Raw genomic sequence first — 18535 nt, forward strand, 5'->3', positions numbered from 1 at the left:
TGGCAAAATAAAGTTTCAGTCTCAGGCTCATTACTTAATTACAATGGCAGAATATTTTTAATGTCTCAGGATCACAGCTTCCTCATATTATTACCTTTAAAAAATCCAGTAAGTTGTTTTACATCTAATTATTACCTGGAGTTTTAGGAACATATGGTGGTTTGAATGAGAAATGACCACCATAGGCTCATAGGTCCCCACTTGGTGGTATTATTTGGGAAGATTATGGAAACCTTAAGAGGCAGAACTTTGCTAGAGAAAGCATGTCACTAGCAGGTGGGCTTCGAAGTTTTCTACCTTGGCTCTGCTTTCTGCTCCACCCACTCCTCACCCCCTCAACCCCCCACTTCAAACCTGTAGGTGAAAATGTGATCAGCCAGCTTGCTGCTCCTGGCCCCATGCTTTCTCTGATGGTTGCCATGCAGTCCCTGCCCTGAGAGACTCTATCCCTCCAGAACTGTAATCCAAAACAGACCTCTTCTTTAAGTTCTTTTGTCAAGTAATTTTATCACAGCAACAGTGAATAACTAATACAGAATGGGGTTAGTGTCCCTGTCAGGGAGGTGTGCAAGCTGAGCACGTATCCTTTCTATATGCCTTGATCAAATGATAGCGTTACCTTAAACCACACCTACATTTCATCAGAGCACCTCTCCTCAGATTGTAATGGCTTACAGACCATTAACAGTCCTGCCTGCTTACACTGTCCACTCACTGCCAAAGAAAATCAATACTGATGGAGAAATTGAGAAGATTAAAATGGAAGCTTGGGAGCACGCAGGAACGAAGAAAGCAAAGCAGGGGAAAGCACTAGGCATGTTTCATTTTTAGCTACAATCCAAGTGAAATAAAAGTGTCCCGTGGGCTGAGGTTAGTTTTAATGAGCAAGTCCTCTTGGGACATATGTGCTGCCATGGACATCAGCTCTGCTTCCCAGATAGTTACATTTTCCCGTGGGAGTACCGTTCGTCTCATCACATGCCACCCAAAGAATGAGCCAGTATGAACTTGATTCTTTTGCAACAGAGGGAAGAATAAAATAATTGGACATGCTTGACAACTTGCATTGAGCCCAGTTGCCCCAAAGCTGTAAATAGTTGACAATCTAATGTTTACCTAATGCATCTGGAACCCTGTCTATCGAAGGCTTCACACCAGCCACTAAGGAGATGACAGCCCTGGGACCTAGTGGCAGTGCCTCTTAGGAGACTTCATAGATTATGACATTCAGTGGCTAACATGACAGAACTGTATTTGTTCCCAAACATTTACAAAAACTCAGATCTACTTTATTAAGAATCAAATGGAAGGGATAAAAATTCCTATAAGTGTATTCTCTTAAGTGCATTAAAAGGTCATCTTTGCATTATTCCAATCATCCTTGCAATGGAAGTCTGAAAAATACTACATATGTTCCCACGTGGAGGCTTTTAAAAACTGTACCATGGACAAGAGATGATGCTGGATATAGAGATGAAGGCCAAAGAAGTACATGCGTCAAGTAGGGAGATGGATTGAGGTAAACGGTCTTCCGAGCAACCACAAGGAACTGAGCTCCAATCGCCAGCATCCACATAAAAGCCAAACACATCACACGAGGGTTTATTATCCCATTCTTCTAACAAGAAAGGGCAGTGGAGGGGGAGGACCCCAGAAGTTCTCGGACCAGGAAGCCTGGAGCACAAACAGAAAAGAGACCTTGACTCAAACTCTTGCACGTTAGCTTATCCTCTGATCTGCATCATATATATTTCTACATGCAGAGGGTAGAGGGAGACAGGGAAAGGCGGGGACAGAGAGGGGGGTCATACAAAAGATAGGGGAACTTTCATGTCCAAGTCCAACAACTTCAGACTCAAAAGAAGACATAGAAACAAAAGAAGTAAAGACTCCAGGTGGTCTTGGCAGGGAGCCAGCAGAGGTAGCTCTGGTCATTGTCACAAGCAGGCTTTGTCCTGGAGAATCACATCTGTCACACTGGATGGTAAAGGCTCTGGCCTGGTGGGAGTAAAACAAAAGGTGAAACCAAGTAGAGTGGGGCAACTCAGCAACTACTACACACCGTTTGTGGGATTTGCTTACATTTGTTGGCTTCATCTCCACAGCAACTGCTCTTCAAGAGCAGAAGAGCAAGTACCAAGTGCAGAGGTGGACAGGGAATTGTCCAGTGGGACTGGGACACTGGACATGACAGCTTACAGTTGATGTCGTGTCTCCACCTCTGGAAAGTCCAGATGGCCTTGACATGTTTCAAGTAACCCTGAGGCCACCATGATGCACAAGCACAGTGAGAAGTGTGAGCTCAGGCCACTTCCCTTTCTTGAAGACTCAATAAAAAATGAGCCCCTGGCTGTTCCTCAGAGCTGGAAAGGGCACTGAGATCACCATGTGCCAGCAGCTAAAAGAAGCAACCAGTTGCTGAAGTCTCTAGGAAGAAACTTTTCTTTAACTGCCACCTATTAGCCTGTCACTGCCCCTAAAAACTTAGTCATTTTCTGATTAAACATTAGTTGTGTTATTTCTCAGAAAGGAAAGAGCTATAGAAGTTTAACATAGAAACCTATTTCTGACTTCTACATCCTCAATTCTAAGCATAGTACATATCTTATTTAATGTTTCACTTCTAAGTAAACTAGATATTACATAGCCTCTCCTTTTTTGCTATGCTTTGTGTGTGTGTGTGTGTGTGTGTGTGTGTGTGTGTGTGTGTGTGTGTGTGTGGAGAGCTGTGTTTTGCACCCACTAAGACCTATCTTCTTCCACTTTATTTTTTTTGTATCATTTTACAAATCACAGTAACTAAGACATATTTTATTCTCTTGTACCATTGTCTTGTGAGCAACTTAAATTCTCTGTATTTCTGCAAATCTCATCTGGTATTTGTTTCTGTGTTCTGTACTTATCTCCACCAAGTGCAGATAATAGCCCTGCTCTGATGATGCTTTGACTGAGCATTGTGGGATTGTGTCTATAAAAGGGTTTTGATGCACTTGACCAATCTAAGAGCTCCTTGTGCCACTTCCACAAATTTCCAACCCCTCACATGAAGCCAGTGGTTCAGAGGGCTAGCAGATTCAGGGCTGCAATCGTCTCCAATTACTCTAAAACAGACCCCTCTCCCTTATAAAACATCTGGCTTTCATGACTTGTTTTGCTCTGGTACCATGATTGAAAAATAACTTATTGCCAGCATTGTAGTACCCCTCCATCCAGCACTCTTGTGCTACAACATTCACTTATGGTCTTGGCCTGGTAATGTTGTATTTACACGTTTTTGTTGTTGTTCTTGTTGTTACTATGTTTGGTTTGGGGTTCTGAGACAGGATTTCACACACTTCACATTGGCTTCACCCTGTTAGTCAAGTGTGACCTTGAACAGCTGATCTTCCACCCTCTTACCTTCCCCCCTCCCCAGTGTTGGAATCATAGGTGTGTGCCAATATACCTGGTTTACCTGGTGCTGTGGACTGGTCCTAGAACAATTTGAAGACTAGACAATCGATTGACCACCAGAGCTCCAGCTCCAGGAACAGCTTGTAACAGGAATAAAGTTAATGTGTTGATGAATAGCCAACCCGACCTTGGAATTTGCCACCAACATCCCACCAATTTACAGATGTGTTTTCATATTACCCTCATGTATAAGTAAACTTAAGACAGTCCAAAGGCCTTGTTGAAAGAGCTGTAAAACACCTCATTGGCTGACTCATTGTTTTCTGTTCTATCTTACTGAGATATAAACGCATAATGTGAGATCTACCCTCTTAAAACTGCACAGCATAGTACTGACAAGTGTAAAGAAAACACTGCACAGCTGGTCATTAGCATATTCTCCCTGCACATCTGACATGTGACACCTGCTGTACCGCAGAACACTGTCCAACTCCCCCTACAAGCTCCTGAAGACCATGGCTTTATTGGCCCCACAATGACACAAGCTTTCACGTCTGAATCCTGTCTTAGTTAAAGTTGAAAAAGACTCTGTTATATGTAGACACCATACTGTCGTCATTAAATTATCCTTAGATGAACATCTAGGTTACTGTATATTTTAGCTACACCAAACACAACTGCAATGGAGAGAGCATTACTAATATCTCTTCCAGAGCCTGGTTTCAATTCTTTAGAAAAATAGTCAGAAATGGGGTTTCTGGCTCACATAGTAATTCTACGTTCAAGTTCTTGGGAAGCTCTAGACTGTTTTCCTGCGTGGCAGCAGCACTGTTTTCCTGCCAGTACTGCATACCCTTGCCAGTATCCCTGAGTCTTCCCCAGCACCTATTCATATTCATATTTTCTCTCTCTCTCTCTCTCTCTCTCTCTCTCTCTCTCTCTCTCTCTCTCTCTCTCTCTCATTTAGAGTTCTCCGTTCCCTTTCCTCCCTCTGAATCCTCCAGTGTACCCCATCTCCACTCTTCTAATTCATGACCTCTTTCTCATTGATTGCCATTGTAGATGCATATATGTATATGTGTGTATATTCCTAATCATAACGGGCTCAGTCTGTATGTAATTTGGATATATGTTTACAGGGCTGACTATTTGGCACTGGACAATGAATTGGTTGCTCTTCCCTGATGAAGACCACATCTCCCACTACCAGCTTTCCTTAGTTGCCTGTAGTTCTTTGTGTAAGGTTGAGGCCCTTGAGCTTTCCCCATTCACTTTGGCAAGCCCACTGGTGTCATTCTTGTTCAGGTCATAGTGGGCAGCCATGTGGGAGACTTTATGGGTAGAGCTACTGATATCACTTTGAGGCACCATTTCAAAGCAAACTACTGGACCATCTGGCTTCTTACAGTCTTTCCACTCTTTCTTCCACAAGGTTCCCCGAGCCTTGGTGATGGAGTATTTTGCAGATGTATCCACTGGGACTAAGGGTATAAGTGTGCATACTCACAGGCATGTGCTAGTTCACTGTGATTTTCCATTCACAGTTCCTTGATGATGCGTGGTATTGAGCATTTTTTTCATTTCATATAGCTATGAACCATTTACATGCTTTTAAAAGTTCTATTACTGTCACTTGCTCATTTTAAAAATCAGGTTATTTGAGTCAGGGTTCAGAATTTAGTTCTTGCTTATGTATTATGTATTCTGATCATGTTTGCATAGTAACCTGCATCAGATATGTGGTTTAGAAATGTGTCATATTTCTCTCTGGGTTCCTGTTGATAGTCTCCATGGCTGTGTAGACGTGTTTCCCTGATCTACCTTTGCTTTCATGTCTTACGTCATATCTAAGAAATAGTCACCCAAGGCCATGGCATGAACATTTTCCCATATACTCTGCTCTAAAAGGTTTATATATTCTAGCCTGACATCACAATCTGTTGTGAGGTGTTCTTTATGTGTGGTATAAGTCAATGACGTTAGAACCCCAAACCATTCTCAAACAATTATTTTAACAGCTTCTGATGGCAACTGTCCATCTTCTCTGTACCCCACAACTACCTCAAGATTAGGTCTTCTTTTGGGAATGCACCACAGTTGCTTCCCACTGTTCACCTCTCAGCACTCAGAGAATAAATATATCCTCTTCCAAATTTGTACTGACAGCAACATTTTAAGGCAATTCCATGTTTTATAGTTTATTTTGGGAAAAAAATGGGTGAGTTAAATACACCACAGGAACCAAAAGCATCCAGGATTGGGTCACTCTCTTTTCAGTGTGTCTTCTTCCTCATCTTAGTGCCTCTGGGATAAGTTCAGGATTTCCATCCATTTGCCACAGCAGAGGAGAGTGACCACACTTTTGAAAAGAAGTCTTTCCCAAGGACAGCAAGAAGAACGCTGTTGCTTTCCTGCTGCTTAAGGCATTGCCTCATGCGCATTACCTTGCCACCACTTTAGATTTTAACAACAAATTTAAACTGTCATTTCCCTAATGCCTTGGCAGACTTACACTAGCATCACTGTGGCTAAATGCTCCCTTCCCAAAAAGCTACTAAAAAGAATAATTTCCCTTCAATTTACTCCCATGTTTTCCCTGTTAATTATTTCTAAACATTTTCCGGTATTTTGATTGGTCCTATTAAACAAAAATTTTCTCTTTAATTCTGTACCATTCCTGCCCACCCTCTAGTAATCTCTTTTACACATTGTCAGTTTTGAAGTGGCACCTTACTAACTGTAATAGGCATAGTTAAGCTCAAGGAAGGAGGTATCATTTGCAACAGTTTTTCTCATCTGAAACATGTATCAGAGCTGTTTGTTCTTTTTTGAAGTTTAATTCAGTTTACATTGCCTTCGAACAAACAAACCTGAGATTAAAACACAAAGTATCCTTTGCTTTATGGTCTTTGAAGTGAAGCAGGTAATTTATACCATGCATGATGGAACTGCACTGACTGGGCAGAATCAATGGCAAAGAAGGAAAGCTGTAATCCATCAAAGGACCACCGCCTTTCAATCAGTCAGCACCAAAAGTGACTGAGTTGCCCAGCGGCAAGCCACCATCACACAAGCACACACACACACACACACACACACACACACACACACACTTTCCTCTGTGGCATCTACACCACACACAGTGCTCCTGAAATGTCGCCTATCTCATTTGAGCCTTCAGCCAAATGCCTGTGGGAAGGAACTGCAAGACCATAAACTCCCAGCCCTTTAAAAACACTTACAATGGATAAAATATGCAAATCCAGTCAGCAGCATTCCCAGGGAGTTTAACTTGTAAATGACTGAGTGTTATTGGAGCTGACTTTTAAATGAAAAATTTAGATAAGATAGCAAAGCCGTTTTTCACAGCCCTCCTGATGTGGTCCTGGAGTTGAGGTAGTAGTGAGAAATTATACACTTCATGATGCAATAAAAATGTGTGGGGTTTTTTTTCTCCCCACCAACTTGGTTTATGAGGAATGGTGTTACATGCCTGCTGAAATACTGAGCAAAATGTCATCCTCACAGGTGAGGAGACCAGGGGTATAAGACTCCCAGGGCTCAGGAAAGCCTAGACTTCCTTCTGGTGCCTTTTCAAATGGAGCTCCATCCCACCCCAAGTAACTTTTATTCAAGACTTGCTCACCATCATATGCTGGATGCCTGCTAAAGATATACAAGATGTTATCTTGGAAATCTGCAGTGGAGAAAAGAAGCCCAGCATTCTGCACTTGTGCATTTTATACTGTAATCAACACTGTATTCGTTTGTATAGATCGAAGTCAAAGGACACAGATTTTCGTTTCTGAAGGCTTTGCCACTGAAATTAGCTCGGTTCAAACTTTCTTTTTTCATTTTCCTGCAGAATGTAGGCTCCTCTTCAGAAAACGTTTGTCTGATACAGGAGACAAGCATTATTGGTCTGAGAGTCTTTCAACTACACATCTACTTCCTAGAATGTTTTTGCTGGAATTTTCCCAGACCACAGGAAAAGTTATTCTAAAATAAAAGGCTGACTCTCACTTGTAATTCCTATTTTTTTTTCCTGCTTTGCTTTACTTTTGCTGGATTCCATCTGTGTTCCTAGCTTGCAGACAAGGTCTACTAAAGCTCTTGGAGTGAGCACAGCTTTATTGAAATTTTGCAATGTAACAACTGAAGTGAAATCATATACCTTAAGAACCTGTCACTGGTAGTATTGATCAATAGCTGCCATCAATAAATCTCAAGTCTATGGATACCCTTGCTGGAGCCAGGCAGGCGCTTTTATACAGATAACGATGTCAGCTAGGCAGAGAAAGAGGGCAGATTTACTAGAGAAAGGAAGTGGTTACATAACAAACACAATTCATAAATAAGCACTCTATAACGTTACAGAATTCTGTATGTGAAGCTTTCCTGCCAGCCACTTGGAGAAAAGTGGAAAGTGCTAACGGTCCATTCATCCAAAGCTTACTGAATCTCTGTCGTGGGCCACTGCATTAACTGTGTCTCGGGCACCATGCTCAGGATGACATGTGTCACCTCATCTAATCAATGAGCACATTTTCAGGTAATTCATGTATGCTCCTTTTATAGATGATGTAAACAATACACAGGTGGATCACATGACACCAGGGACGGCTCTGCTGCTGTGCCAAGCTAATGGCCTGAACTACTGCATTTTACCTTTTCCAAATCATTTGCTTAATGCATAGGTGTGTCAGTGCCCTAGTGTTTTTGAGTAGAGGCAATCTTTGAATAGTACAACTGAATAAACAAACTGCAAAAGCCAATCTGTCCTCCATGATGGGATGGCTAGCTAGAGGGAAACAGGAAACTGGAGTGAGTCCTACCTATCACAGGGGTGGAGTCATGTTCCATATCTATCTGTGAGTCAACAACAAACTTATCTGTAATAGTAGACGACACTATAGAGTTCTTAAATAACTGTGAGAATTGCAGGCACTGCAAATAGATTAGCTCACCTCAGCTGCCCCACTCGATGAACTGAGTCCTGCCATGCTCTATCAAGGTGTACAATTATAGATCAAAAAAGAAATCAGCAAGGAAGGACAGGAACCCAGATTTGCACATATTTGAACTACTACACTATTCTACCAATTTTTACAACTTACAAAACTATTCAAAAACGAAGAAAGAAATATCCCTTAATATGGGCCCTTCTCTGACCCTACCAGCCTAAAATTATAACCTCATTTTCTTACCCCTGGTCAATGCTTTGAGACTTTGATATCATCAAGCTGATTCTGTGAATGAATACTCCAAATAGATCAAGGATGTTATTTTTCATTCTGTAGCCTTTCCAGGATCCAAATGTTCATGATGATCCAGGGACCAAAGTCAGACTGCCAGGAGGAAGTCACAGGATGGGAAATCTGATACGGATGTGCATGCTGCACTCTACAGTCTCCTTGCCTCCTCTTATTTACCATCTCTCACTTAGGCACTCTCAGCCCTGCCTCAGATCCACAGCCCCACAAGTGTCTTACTCTTGGTGACAGCCTGCAACCTCTTCACTGGCAAACAAAACCAAACAAACAAACAAAACAACTTACAAAATTAAGACTGCTATTAGTGAAGACTTCTGTAGTAAACAAGATCCCAGCATTTGTGAGAGATGCTGAAAGACTGCATGCTGGCCTTGCTCAGCTTTTCCACCCACTCAAAGTCCAGTACACAAAGCCATCTGCCCATTTCCAGAGCTAGGTGTAATCTTAGCGCAAAGGAAATGTCCCATTGCCCATCTCTAGTTGGGAGAGGGCATGTATACCTTTTCTCATGGCTTTGTGACTACCTTTTTAAGTTTAACACAGAAGGTAAATCTTTAAAACATAGATATATATGGAATAGATATATACCCATAGTAATAAGGGATAATATATATATATATATATATATAAGCTTTTCAAAGAATTTAGACATGTTAAATTAAGCATGCGATAAATAACATTATTGTTTTAGACAATAAAAATAAAGGCAAATCACATCATATAACCCACCTGTGTATTTTTTTTTTTAACAACAACAACAAAAAAAAGTACCAACTCCTGTGCTGGAACCTGACCTACATTTTGGACTGACTGACTCAGAATCCCACAAGTGCTTTCATTGTTGTCTCTTATAAAGAAGTTCAGGCCACAGTCATGGGGACACTGGCTCATTTATATCAAAATTCATAGCCAAACTATGCAGCCTAAAGACTCTCTATTGTAACCCAACACAATATGTATAGATCTGAAGTGATTTTTCTCATGACTTTGCAACTACTTTTTTGAATTTTAATATAGAAAACAAACTTCTAAAGCTTATAGTTTGGGGGTATTTTCACAGAAATGCTTTCATGGCCTGCCTCCTGCAATGCACAGCCATGGGATCTCAGATCAAGTGCAGTATCACAGGGCAAAGCAACATAAAGAACCAAGATTTGTTCTGTCCATTCCAAGACGATGCTGAAATAATATGCAAATCCAGCCAGAGTTAGCCTTCATCACCGGCTTGTTCAATAAACACAATGTTTCATGAACCAGACAAGCTACTTAAAGGCTCCTGCCTGCTTAACAGTATGTATAATGTTTCTTCCAAGGATTTTGGGGCAGCAGAATGAGTGTCCACTCGTTGAACAGTGAAGTAGCTCACTGAAGACTTATTTAAAACTAGGCTGGAGAAAACAATAGAATCCTTAAAACAATTCATCACTGCAAAGTTCCCTTTAGCTGTTTCTTTCTCGTTTGTTTACCTTACAGAATAGAGAGAATGAAGGGGAAAAAAGCATTTCATCCACGCAGAATACAGTGCATGGGCATACTCTAAGATAGCCACATGCCATCTGATTAAAAGCTAGGATATTTTTGTCTTAGAAAAGCCTTTGTTGTAAATCTTAAGCTAAAAAGTTCTTGAGTTAGTTGATAAGTGTATATATAGATAAAGTATTTTTTTTCCTTCAGAACTTCATTTGATGACGCGCACAATCATGTCTTTAAAAAGCCTGACCTTCCATACATCTTTCCATCATCCTTCTGAAAGCTGTTTTTTTTTTTCTCCGCCTCCCCCTAGTGGTCCTCAACCTTCCTAAGGCTATGACCCGACAATATAGTTCCTCATGTTGTGGTGAGCCCCAACCATGAGATTATTTTTATTGCTACTTCATAACTGCCATTTTGCTACTGTTATGAGTCCTAACATAAACATCTGATATTCCAGTTGGTCTTTGGTGACCCCTGTGAAAGGGGCTCACATGTTAAGAACCTCTGCTTTATACTTACTATTATCTCAGGCCACTTGTCCTCACAGCCACTCTTAACATGATATGAATCCTTCTTTTTCCGGAAGAAATGTTCTGCTGAATTGCTTCATTGCACAGATAAGTCACTTATGTCACTTATTTTGTTTTCCTAATTAGAACACAGACTTTCACACAGGAACAAAAATCTGTGGCTCAGATGAAGAGTAAGGTGTGGTCTACAGAAAAGATAAAGACACTTTCCATAATACCTTCTAGTACTTTGCCTCTCACTCAAGAGATGGAACATGTGTTTTTCAGACTGAGGCTACAGATTCTATTGATTTCCTGTATCACATCCTTGCCATGTGTGCACTGTAGTGATCCTGGCCCTACCTGGTTATTCCACGTGGCCTACCATGAGTAATCTAGATGCAATAATATGCATATCTAATGAGCTCAGAGATGATGCCCATGTTCACCTGAGGACCAGAATCAAACTCACATCCGCTTTCAGATTGCAAAGCCCTCAGGGACAGTGTATCTCTACTAGAGGTCCTGCTCTAGGGCCCCACTTTGAGAAGTACTTAAAAGGCACTTCTTAGCAACGGCTGACTTGAAGAAACTACACTGCCTCAATGCAAGGCTATTTTCTTCTATAAAATGAAAAAAATGGAACTTGATATAAAGGCTTCTCACTTGAACTGGTTCATACAGATCCATCTCATTCCTGATCCTGCATGATACAGGAGAACTGTGAGCACTCTGAATAAAGAAATGTATCCTGCAGCAAGCCATTCACAGGGCCAAATGTAATTCCGTTTAAGCCTGTCTGAACTTGCATTTTTTTTTTAAATCTCCCACCCCCATAGACCCTGGAGATTTCTCTTTCAAAAATGAATTCAAACACAAAAACACATATGATTTCATTAGCAAAACTAGAAAGCTTTAAACAAAAAAGCTCAAACATTTTGTTCTTAGTATGGTCCGTTATTGTCTATCCTTCTACCCATCTTCCTATGTAAGAGGTAAAAAAGTAAAATTACATTAACAACCCCTTAAGACTGATTGAATTTTAAAAGCCACACTGATAGTATCATATTCACATCTTTAATTTGCTCATCCATATCGCGTCACTTAGAAGGCCAAATGCCTAAAGGAACCCAAAGCAAGCAGCAACATCAGACAGGAAAGCAGCAGTTACGGCCTGGAATGTCTACAGTACAAGGGAGGATCATAGTTTAAGACAGTACAAGAGCAGTGTTGGAGGGAGTAGTAGGACAGAGAACTTCAGAAGTCTCATCTAAAGAGGCCATGCTGATGGGATCAGGATTGGGTGTTTCTGTTTCTGTCTGTCACTCTTGGTCTTCTGTAAGATGACCAAGGGTTTGAGATAGACAGCTCATCTTTATCCATCTCAAGAGGGAGGGGAGTCCATGTCAGGCAGCCCTTTTGAAGGATTCAGCTTCCCTCTGGGCTGTCTACACACTTCAGTGTAGGCCTGTGGTGTTGAAGTCTCCCTCGTCCTTCATGGATGCTCAACTTCAATTATTTTCCCTTTCAGTATAAGAGAGGCTTTCAGAAACTGCTCTGCTGTTCCATGACTTTTTCCATAGCATCACTCACTACAAGGCACACAAATTAAGTGAACTTGTACGTCAAGACATAAGGATGGCACGACCATTCCAAGGCCTGTCTTTGCCATGAGCTGTTGGTCCCTCTGAATCTTAGCTGCTTTTCTGCTCTGCCTGTCTCTTCTACCTTGAGAGGCAATCAAATCTTCGGCCTTCTACTTATGCCTGGCTTCTCAATTGCTCATCAAACCTCCAAACTAGTTCATTTCCTGTAGGAAAAAGCAGGTGAAGAAAAATGGCTCCCTGCCACAGCTGCCCATTTTCAGTGGGTCATCATTTTCTGGGAGACTTTTAAATTGTAAATGAGGTATGTGTCCCTTCTGTCAACACTGTGCTTTTGGGTGTTTAGCAAGAAGTGCTGCTTGTCACAAACCATTCCAACCACACCAAAGACAGATGTCCCTGGACAGATTTAATTGTCATGTAACCATTTATCCACGAAATAATGCTTCCAATCTAGAAATTCAGACTAAAAAAAAATCTAATTAAACAATTAATTTACATAAACCACATAGGACTCATTTTGGTAAGATTGACTGGACATGTGATAAAATATATCAATTAAATCCAGTCAAAATTAGACAGCAACAAGTTCTTCAGGCTCAATGATTTATTCTGAGGTAGGTATCCCTGGCAATTGTTTGCAACATGTCAACTGCCATAAAAGAAATTTCAAATAACCAGAAATCAGCATTATCACTTGGAGTTCCTGAGAAAACACTTGATAAATGTTTGATGATAAATGGACACAAGACACAAGAAATTATTTCATCTCATACAGCAATAAAATGGTGATAAGCCCCATTTCTACCCTCCAGTCCCTCATCCCACCCCCAACCCTCTGCCCTTATGATTATCTGGGAGCACGATGAAAATGATGCTGATAGAATATCATCAAGAGGTAACCAGTTAAGTGGGAGCACCATCTGATACCAAACATTTAGAACAACGTCATATCCTAGATGAAGATCTATGCCAAGGGATGGAGAAAGAATAAGTTAGCCCTTCCTTCTAACAGACCTGAAATTTCACCCAAGGAGGAAAATAAAAGAGTGATAAGAAAGATGACAAATTCTCATCACGAAAATCTTAAAGGTTCTTTCTGAATATTGCCCAGCGAGTATGTAGTCTAAGATTTGAGGAGCTGTCCACCGCTCAGGCAGCTTCAGAATGCAGCAGAGAACTAGGGATAGGATTATCTGCGGAGCCCGTTGATATAAGTCTCTCTAGCACTATAGCTAACTATAGTAGAATGTTCTTGTTGGGAAGGTTCTAGAGTCATCCTTAACACATCTATCTATCAATGCATTTTCAGGCCTAGGGGAGGAGAATAGGGTGGAAGAGGGAGGGAGGGTGGGAATGGGAAGATACCAGCAAGGGGGTAACAATCAGGGTGTAATGGGAATAAATTATAGAAAATAAAAATAAAGACTTAAAAAAGAATACCAAACCCAGGAATTCGTTATAGGAAAGATATCAGAAAGCGAAGTCCAAGCAAGTGTTTAATTTCCCACTGTTGCTTGTTGCCGTATTTTAAGATTGAGTCACTGATCATAGAGACCTGAAACATAAAACGATAAGTTTTGTATGGTATATTGCAACAAACTTTATTAATTGAGGGGGGAAGACAACACTTCCTAAAAATACAAGGCACCATGCCAAAGACCTTACACAAGAAGTCATTAAGGTAAATTCTAATTTTTATGGATGAGAAAAATGGAGCCCAAAGTAGTTTAGGAATTACTCAAGGTTAGGCAAGTAGTGTAAAGTCTATTTGAAATGCGGTCCCTGGATGCTCCATCAAAAGCTCTTAGCCACATGCCTTTACTGGCCTCTTGGACTACATTGATCACTTTAATGTCTACCTGAATATTCCCCACACTTTACTAATGTAACTATGGATTATGGGTATGTGCCTTTTCTAGCTGCTCTTAAAATATGAGATAGATATAAAATTAATGACATCCTGGGGGCTGTGATTCTTCCCGAGAACATCTCACAAAGAATATGGTTTATAAAATCTTTATATCTGGTTGAAATGTGTTTACTAAGCTCTGCCAGAAAACTCATTTTGTGTTGATATTACACACAGATAGTACAAGTTGCTATATGCCGAAGAATCTTCCATTCCATGTGCCTCTTCCCTTCACATAACTCCCTAGCTTGGGAAAATGAAGCACCTGGCCCATTTCCTTTCTCACGTGGCTAAGCCTCCATAAAGGTCCATCATTTTAAAACAAGAAAGACAGAAAAGTTCCAGATCTCCCGAGGAGTCTGGTTCCCTCCATGCTATAGTTGTGTGTAAGTATGTAGAACATCTGTCTCTGATGAGGCACAAAATTGTGTTTATCACTTAAAACTTCACACTGCTGGCAGGAGTAGTGACTCATTCCAATAATCCCAGAACCTGAGAGGCTGAAGAAGGAAGTTCAAGGACAGATGGGACAGCATAGCTACACTGACTGCGGGAAGGTGTCTCAAAAATAACCAACTAAAAGAAAAGTAGAGAAAGAATCTTCACAATGCAGAGCTGCATTTTGGTGAACACTCACAAAGTATAGAGAAATGAAAAGAATATTCTATTCTGAGTCAGGAGGGATCACACTGTGAGCGTTAGTATCCCTTGGTGGAATGAAGCACGCTACCTCATGACAGTGGCATGTGTGAAAACATTTCAGAGATTCTTCATTTATAAGAAGAACGTATATACAGAGATGGTGAGAAAGCAAATAATCCCACTGTGGACAGTTACACACAGGTATACTCACACACATACACTCATATGCATACACACACATGCACACACATTCATACCTGTACACACATGCACACACGCATGCATGTGCACACACGCACATGCTCACATTCACACAAACGCACACATACACACTCATACCATACACACTCATAAACAAACTCATACACATATGCACATCTTCACACATGCACACTCATACACATGCACATTCACATTCAGACATATACACACACTCGGACACATATGCACACACACACACACACACATGCACACTTGCACATACACTTAACGGTTATTTGTCCAGGAGCAATACAGAACACAGTTTCCTGTTACCGAGGAGCATGCAGGTGACAAAGCAGCATGTGAGATCCACTATGCCTCCTGGAGTAAAAGAGCTGGTGGATGAGGTAGATATAGTGGGCTTCTATAGTGATGGAGAAAGCATAAGCAGCTGAGGCAGTAGGGGGGAAAAAAGGTGGCTCAGAAACTGAAAAAGCCCTAAGTACCAGGAAAGTGTATGTGTGCTCTAGCCAGCATCAGAAAGAAAGAGACAAAAAATGGAGAACAAGTGAATGCTGTGCTATGCCTTTCTAAGTCAGCACTCAGAATGGGGGCAGACCTCACAGTGCCTCTTGGCAGCTCTGCAGCTCCTGGACAAAACAGTGGTTCTGTGAAGGAAAAGTACATGAATAAGCACTCCTCCCATCTCCTTATCAGGGCATTAGGTGAATCAACCTTCCTAAGGGGTGGTGATTTTGTAAGGTGATTGACAGGTCCAACTGGATAAATTCTTACGTTTTGGATAGCTTGGAATGTTTGTCTCTGCCCAGGCCAGATGTAGATTTTATTCTCTTGACCAGGAAGAAATAGCTTTCCCTTAATGGGCCTCAACAGAAACCTGATCAGGGCTATTGTAACAAGATGATCAGGTATCCGAGCTGTTGAGCAATTTACCAAAAGCCAAGAATACAGAGAGCATAATGGATAAATCAGAGTTCATAAAGAGGCCCATTAATGCTCCAGGGCTTGCGTTTATTGACCATCCTCCCGCACTGACTCTTTGTACCATTTCAGCACACAGACGGGAATATCCAGGCATGCATTTCTGAGAAGGAAAACATCACTGTGCTTGAATACATGAGGGAACGTCAAGGAGACTGTACATTTCAAGCGCTATGTGAACAGCTATTTTTGTGCGGTGGCATCACAGTAGATTTTGTTAGATGCTGCTTGACCTTAACCATCAGAAAAGAAAGACAATAAAAAAAAAAAGTTAAAATGTTTCTTTACTTCTCCCCATTCAAACTAACTTGTTATTTCAAAATTATTCAGGAAATCTGCACGAAAACAGGCATTGTCATGTCGGAGTAAAAAGAAGTCCTTGATATACTACACCGCAATATATTATAGAACTGAAAACACGTGATTCAAATTAATCTCATGAAAGGTAGGACCTGAGGAGGCTTGTGACCACAAATGAAAAGGGCTGGCAAAGAGAGTCACATGTAGGACTTTTTTTTTTTTTTTTAATGGCAACTTGGCTAGTTCCCATCCCAAGACTTCCTAAAGCAGCCCCGTGAGAATCACAGGCAGGCTCCACTGAGTTCAGCAGTCAGCCTCCCATCTGCTGGCCTGGAGAGAGGCTGCCGATCAGGAGCATGGGAGAGGATGGTCAATGGAAAGCTACTGGAAGAGAATGTGCGAGAAAGGCTGAGGTCAATACAGGAAGCTCTGCACCCAACGTGGAGAGAAAATAAAGGCACCATGAAGGAAGGGTGCTTGTGGAGGATGGATTCACCTGGCCATTCTAATTCCTGTAATGAAAGTTTCAAAGCGTAAGGAATTCAAAAGATGATTTTTATGATGTCTAGGACTCTTTGTGTGGGCCCTTAGGGAAAATGAGGACATGGGCTTGCATGTACTAGCATGAGGAATGTAGTGCTCTGGTATTTGGGGAAGACTTTGCAGGCTATTCAAATTCAGTTCTATAAGCAGATAAAACTCACAATCCATGCTTCTAATTGTTTGGTGTTGCTAAAACGTATGATGGAAACTTGTTTCAGACAAAGGCCATTGTAACATGGAACAACTTTGAATTAAACTTTGGCAAAAAGTACAAAATTGTTCATTAAAAAAAACTCAATAAGGGGCTGGAACAATGGGGCAGTGAGATCAAGAACACTAATTGCTCTTGCAGAAGACCTGGGTTCCATTCCCAGCACCCCATGGGGGTTCAGAGCTATCTGTAACTCCAGTTTCAGGGGATCCAAATCTCATCATCTGGACTTTGTGGGCACTAGGCATGTACACAGTACAAACCAAACAGACAAGCATATAAATAAAAATTTTTAGAGATATAAATAAAACATAATAAATTTAAAGCTAGGATGGGTGGCAAAGGCTTAGTAATCAAAGCTCAAGGGGAGAATGCTTGGGCCTAGTGTGGTCTATATAGTGGGACCTTGCCAAAATAATTATAATTGTAATAAATCATGATTATTACTCTATGGTTCTACCACATGGAAATATATCAATTTCTATAAAAGCACTTCTGAATTAAACTTGCCAGTAAAGCAATCCACATTTACGCTTAAAATTCTACAAGGATGACAGACTGATTAGGATTGCAAGTGTAGAAAGTTGTGATGTTGTAGGCCCAGACACACATTGCTTTGGGCTATTGTTGGCTCTCTTAATGTTCATTGCCGTCACTGTGCATGCCCTAACATTCTTGGGACTATCAGGTAAATCATTCTGAAATGAATTAAGAAGCTATGAGTTTCTACCAAACCTAAAAGCTAAGAAAGTCATCAGGCAGCATCAGAAATCATCACAGAGATTTCTCAATTTGCTTGTCACGACCTTCCTGTTTCCACCAAGACATGCAGAGGGCCTGGATTTAGAACTTCATTGAGTCTTGAAGTAATATGTGTGTGTGTGTGTGTGTGTGTGTGTGTGTGTGTGTGTACACATATACATATTACATATATAATATCACTATATTATATAACATATAATTTTATATGATATATAGTATACTACATATAAATATATAATGTATATGATATATTATATACTATGTTATATGTGTTTTATATATATATATATATTATACACACATACAAAGAACATTGCATATTTCCACTTCAAAACCCTGAAATATACAGATTAAAGAAGCCTGGTTCCCTAACAACACGAAACATTTCCAATGAGAGAGCATTACCCCACAGGCAGCGATCGGTATAGAGTATAGGCCTGATGTTTTGACCGATTTTCACAAGACAGGAAAAGAGAAAGCTAAAGCTTTGGCAAAGAAAAATGTTATCCAGGATGACTAGGGAAGGACACAATTTTTATGTTCCGAGAAGGTATAGGAACACCCACCTCCAACTCTAAAGCACAATTCGGCGGGTCAACTCCCAAATGATATTTTAAGACTCATGGTTTTTAGGAGCTTATTTGCTCAATGGGAAATCAAAACACACCGTGTTTTCTATCTATATTTCAGTGGAATTTCTCATATAAATA

This window comes from Acomys russatus, chromosome 3 (assembly GCF_903995435.1).
Source record: "Acomys russatus chromosome 3, mAcoRus1.1, whole genome shotgun sequence".
NCBI classification, from domain to species: domain Eukaryota; kingdom Metazoa; phylum Chordata; class Mammalia; order Rodentia; family Muridae; genus Acomys; species Acomys russatus.